The sequence below is a fragment of the Podarcis raffonei genome, chromosome 4 (assembly GCF_027172205.1).
Source record: "Podarcis raffonei isolate rPodRaf1 chromosome 4, rPodRaf1.pri, whole genome shotgun sequence".
Taxonomy (NCBI): Eukaryota; Metazoa; Chordata; class Lepidosauria; order Squamata; family Lacertidae; genus Podarcis; species Podarcis raffonei.
This window is the reverse complement of record NC_070605.1, coordinates 34,842,226-34,848,279: the sequence shown is the minus strand read 5'-3', so window position 1 is coordinate 34,848,279 and position 6,054 is coordinate 34,842,226.

Sequence of the window (6,054 nt, the reverse complement as noted above, 5' to 3'; positions counted from 1 at the left end):
TCCCACTCCCAATAGCTTGAGATGTGTCTTCACCTTCCCCATTCTCTGGTGGGCTATTGTTCAAGCTGACAGAGAGGCTTATTTATTTGTTTGTTGCCAGAATTTATACACTACTTTTCTCTCAGATACCCAAGGCAGCAAAAACAATTGCCAACTATCTTCTAACCCACTTGAGAGGAAATATCAACCAACTATTCTGGGCTGTTGACACTGCATTAAGACTTGTCCTTGGAATAGCCTCCATGAATAGGGGAGCCTTTTGACAGCAGTGTACTCCTATGCAGCTGGAATAATTTGTGTATGAAGGAGAGTTATTCTGTACTATTAATCCTTCCTAGAAAAAGCAATGGTCAATCAGCAGCCTATGGCACCGTAAAAAGACCATGCTGAAGGATTATCCCCTCCCCTCCTCACTCCACACACATATGCACTTTTTAAAGAGCTTGCTAGTACTTCATTGAATTTCTGTCTGATAGCAAACTCTTTGCCATAGATCTGTGTCTAGTTGTCATCTAGAGCCATACTATTGGCTTCATTGAGACAAATCACTACTATTGTGCAATACTTTCTGATATAACTGTGATGGCATAGAATAAGATATCACCTCAGTAGTGAGAGCCTATGTTGATGATGATAATAATAATAATAATAATAATAATAATAATAATAATAATAATAATTTATTATTTATACCCCGCCCATCTGGCTGGGCATCCACAGCCACTCTGGGCGGCTTCCTAAAGAATATTAAAATACTGTGATACATCAAACATTGAAAGCTTCCCTAAACAGGTGTTCTGCATAAGCCATATAATAACATTACCCAGCCCAAACAAGTCAATGGCTTTGAACAGAACCAAGGAGGTTAAGGATACAATCCTTTACACATTTCCCTGGATGTAAATCCCATGCAACTCATTGGTGCTTGCTTCTGTTGCAATGCGAGCAAGCTGAATTAAATATAGCAAAACATGCTTTTGAGTAAAAGTTATTAGGATTGCATTGAATAGGAAGAGATGTTGCTTAGTGGCGGAGGACACCCTTGACCTGCTGAAAGTCGTTGTTCAATCAGTGGCATCTTCAAATAGAGCTGGGAAAGTCCTTTGCCTCAAACCCTGAAGTGCTGCTACCAGTCAATGTAGACAGTACTGAACAAGATGAACCAATGGTCTGGCTTGATATAAGGCAGCTTCCTATGTTCCTGTTTACTCAGAAATAAGTAAAGTACTACTAGGTGAGTGAATATAGGACTACATTCCCATAACCTTTAACCTCTAGAATCAACCCATAGCATAATCACTGGCTTCTTCTGAGGAACTGACTAGGATGAGAGAAAATGTCCTTATACCAAGTTGACTATTGTCAGCATTGACTAGTAGTGGTTCTCTAGGTTTTCAGGTGTTTTTTAAGTCCTGCTTGGAGATCTGAGGGATTGAACCTGGAGGCTTCTGCATTCAAACATGTGCTCTTGCTCTGAGCCAGAGCCCATCCCCAGTGCTGATCTCATTAGCACTAATTTTACACTAGGTTAACTACACTGAATGGAAATTACATTCCATTAATTTCAAATTAATTTCACTCCATTCAGTGAAATTGCTCCTGGTTCCCATTTGTATTGTTACTAACAGGAGAAATCAGTTTCTTTTTATGTTATAAGAGCCAGCAGTTCGGCTAAGGCGCAGTTATAGTTTGCAAGTCTCCCAGACTCCAGGGTGATCACACAGCTATTATTATTTTTAAAAAAGAAATGGAAAGAAGAAGAATTTGCATGTCACCATGTCCTTTCAAGTGCCAGGCAGTTCTAGGGCTGTTGCAATCTCTCTGGGGAGAAGAGGCTAGCAAGCTATTTCCAGCTGTACTGGGAAGCAAGAGATACACGAAGTTCTGATAACATTTCTGTAAGCATCAGGCGCTCATCTGACCAGTCTCTCTGAACCTTCTCCAGCTTATCATCTGCAAGTCTTCAATCTTAATGTCTGGATTTTCCCACAATGTTCCCCACTTGATTACATACTTCTGCCTTCCATGTCTGAGACTTGTAAAACTGAGACAGATACCTAGACGGGGGGTAGGGATGGGGCAGAAATTCAATTCAGTCCACACAGAAAGGTGAATACAGTGGTACCTTGACTGTCAAACTTAATCTGTTCCGGGAGTCTGTTCGACTCCTGGAGCCGTTTGAAAACCAAGGCACGGCTTCCGATTGGCTGCAGGAGCTTCTTGCACTCAAGCAGAAGCAGCAGAAGCTGCGTTGGACATTCGGCTTCGAAAAAAGCTTGCAAACCGGAACACTTACTTTCGGGTTTGCGGTGTTTGGGAGCCGATTTGTTTGGGAGCCAAGCTGTTTGAGAACCAAGGTACCACTGCATATCAAATTTGCCCTTTCTGAAACAATATAAGGACCGGCACACAAACACCTTTCAAAATGTGTGCATATCCAGACTTTGCAATACAGTTCTCCAGTTAGGGGTGCCAACTTGAATAAAATATTGGGGGGCAGGTAACCCTGTACCACATAATCAATCACAAGATGCAGTGTGCACACACCATTTGAATGGCAATGCCCATCATCTTTAGGTGGGCCCGGCCCCCTGAAATATTTTATTGGGGGTGCGAAGGGACCTTGACCTCTAGGAGTTGGCTCCTATGTCTTCAGCCAACTGATGTTTGGAATCTATCTATCATCTATCTATCTATCTATCTATCTATCTATCTATCTATCTATCATCTATCATCTATCTATCATCTATCTATCTATCTATCTATCATCTATCTATCTATCTATCTATCTATCTATCTATCTGGTATCATCTCAGGGGGAAGTGTGCAAAAATTAGTGCAAATAACATACAACAATGCATTGCATTATGTAAGGAGATATTGTTTGCAAAAATATGTATAATAGTCAAAACTGCATATAAAAATGGGTTTATTAGGGGAAATCTGTACTAAAATACTGATGAATTTTCCCTAGGATCACAAATTCCTGCAGAAATATGGAGAATCGAGTTTCAGATGGAAAAACGAGAAAGTGAGAGAACTAAAACTGACAAAGTCATCCCTTGAAGGAAGACTCGCAGCATAAGAAAAAGCTGCCTCAGCGTGGCCTGCCAACATGTGCAGGCTACAGTTTTGTGCAGACTCCATGAGCACACAACTGAATGTACTCACAGACAGGTGGTCATTATTTTATTTTTATTTATTAATGAATATTGTTATTGTGATGGTTATTATTCCTACCCACAAACAAAATTCTCAGAATTCTGTGTGTGTACAGTGCCTGACAGGGGGTTCTTTAAAAAGAAAAAAGAAAAAGGGCAGGGAGCAAAGAAAAGAGGGCAAGTGCTAAACCAGAGTTGGCTAATTCCCACTTCAGAGGCCTAAGGCAGCTCCTCAAGCAATGTCTTCACTCACACATAGACCTCACTGATTTTGGCAGGGGAGGGGGGCTGTGTACCTCTGTGCCTGTTCACATGATAGTGTGCATGAAAGAGTGTGGACACATTCATTTTTAGCCGTGCAGTCTTAAGGCCCAAAATGTTAACCTCCCCTGTGATAAATCGTCTTGATTAAAGGTGGTCCTACAACACCCCCTGTAAAAAAAAAATCCCCTTCCACATCACACCCACCTCCTCCCTCCTATCAGTTGATTCCCTCTAGCTCACCTTCAAAGGAGACATTTGGAAGGAAGTACATCAATCTGTTTGGCTGGGGATTCTCTCAAAAGACAAGATGTCCACTCTTTGTGCTTAAAGAACATTTGCATTCTCTTAAAGAGCATGGTGACGCGGGTAGCGCTGTGGGTTGCCGATCAGAAGGTTGGCGGTTCGAATCTCAGCAACGGGGTGAGCTCCCGTTGCTCGGTCCCTGCTCCTGCCCACCTAGCAGTTCGAAAGCACATCAAAGTTCAAGCGGATAAATAGGTACTGCTCTGGCGGGAAGGTAAACGGCGTTTCCGTGCGCTGCTCTGGTTCGCCAGAAGCGGCTTAGTCATGCTGGCCACATGACCCGGAAGCTGTATGCCAGCTCCCTTGGCCAATAAAGTGAAATGAGCGCCGCAAACCCAGAGTCGGCCACGACTGGACCTAATGCTCAGAGAGCATTATGCTTTAAGCATAATGCTTAAAGAGCATTATGACTTCCCATCCACGTAATGGTGTCCTCTTGCCTCATCATCACCATTTTCAAGAGAATCCCATTGATTAAAAAAAGCCAAAAACCCTACCATCATAATTTTTGCACAACCAGATACCCTCAAGGATGTCCATTATCCTTGGTGGTTTGATCATAAACATCCAAAGAGTAAGCTGCTGCGTGCATAAGTAATTTCAGTTCTGCTTCAATTTCCAGTTTTAATGGTGGTGGTGGAAATGGATGTGCATTAAAACAAAAGGCCGGGAGAAAAGGCATTAACTATAAATAGACACAAAAGGCAGAACAGTCTGGTGTTCTATTCAACGTTGCATTCATCAGAGTGCTTTGCCATTTTTTGTCCTTTGGACACATTGTATTGTGCATTGAATACCTCTGAAATTCTCCATGAAAAAATGGGACATTTTTTTTCACACGAGATCATGGTGGCCATTTTGGGTGCCACAATCTCACACACTCTCAGGTCGTGTTCTCACCTCAAAAAATTACTTTTGGGGTTGAGAGCACGGTACAGGCCATGTGACTCACCTGGGAGCACGTCCCAGAAGACACACAACCCAGTTTGGGCTCTGTAAAAGTTGGGTGGTATGACATTGCAGGGACTGCCAACATGGTGCCCAGGGGCACTGTGGTCTCCTTGAGGTCTTCCCCTGGTGCCCATGAAGCCTCTGAGTCCCTACCCCTCACTGCCTCCTTAGGCATCATGAGGTGATGGATACCTTTCCCCCCTTGAACAGATCATAGACTTAGGGGAGGAAATGAGAAGAGTAAGTCTTTTTACCACTTCCTCTTTCAGCTCAATGAATTTTTCAGGACTCAGATTAATTCTACTGGTTCTGACTTTTACACAGATCCCTTGGGAAAGCGTACTGTCTGTCTTGGGCAGAGGGCTGATCCAGAGGACTTGCTCAAAAATCCAAATGTGCTTAAAATTGTGCCACCACCCACAATCCCCAAAGACACATTAGCTTTGCATCTAGTTTGGCCATTATAAATTCTACATGAAGGCAGCAAAGCTGGGAATTGTCCCGTGTCTGAAGCCTTGTGTATCTGCTTGATCCTGCCAGTCACTAGTAGGCCAGACTTGGCACCAGGGAGCTTTCTATGTTCCTATGTTCCATATGTTCGAGTGACTTGGGACAACTCATGATGAAGAAAAAGAGCGGCGGATGCATACTTCCTGTGACTTTTAGGCTGCTGCAGTTGAGCATTACAATGGACAAGGCACAACTGTTTAAAGAGACAGAGAGGAGCCACATGCACGGCGAGCAGCAGGAGCTGGCAAGGGACTAGAGTGAGATAAAGTCTCTGAAGCAGGCTAGAACAAATCCATTGAGGCTCTTCTACAAACAAGGAAACGTTTGTGAACAAAGTGCAGGTCTTCGGCAGTATCATACTGAGTCATTTGCTCTTCACAGAGGCATCTGTAATCTTATCGCCTGCAAATTCATGCAGTCTCTCGTCTTTTCCAGAAATTTGTGCTTGTTCAGGGCATCGCTACTTAAAGTGTCCAACTCTTTCATTTGTTTATTTTAAATGAGGGACCCATTGTGTGAGGCACCATTGGGCCTGCAGTGATATAAGGCCAGTTCTAACATGGCATTTCCATTTTCCTTTTCAGATAAAAGGAAGCAGCTCAGAGAGAAAGGGGTATCTTTGCTGCTCTTGGCAGCTTCTGGCTATGACCCCCACCCACCCCTGGTATGTCAAGTGAAGAGAACAAGTTATAATGCTTCCATCTGCCAGCAGTTATATTTCCTGTTGTCATTGACTGAAAACTGAATGTTGCTTCTTTCCCTGGAGTCCTTGAGAACACGATTGACTTATTTCTTGGCAACCAGCAAATGTAGAAACATACGGTAGTTGAGGGGCGGGAGAGAATGTTTTAAAGTTACTGCATCA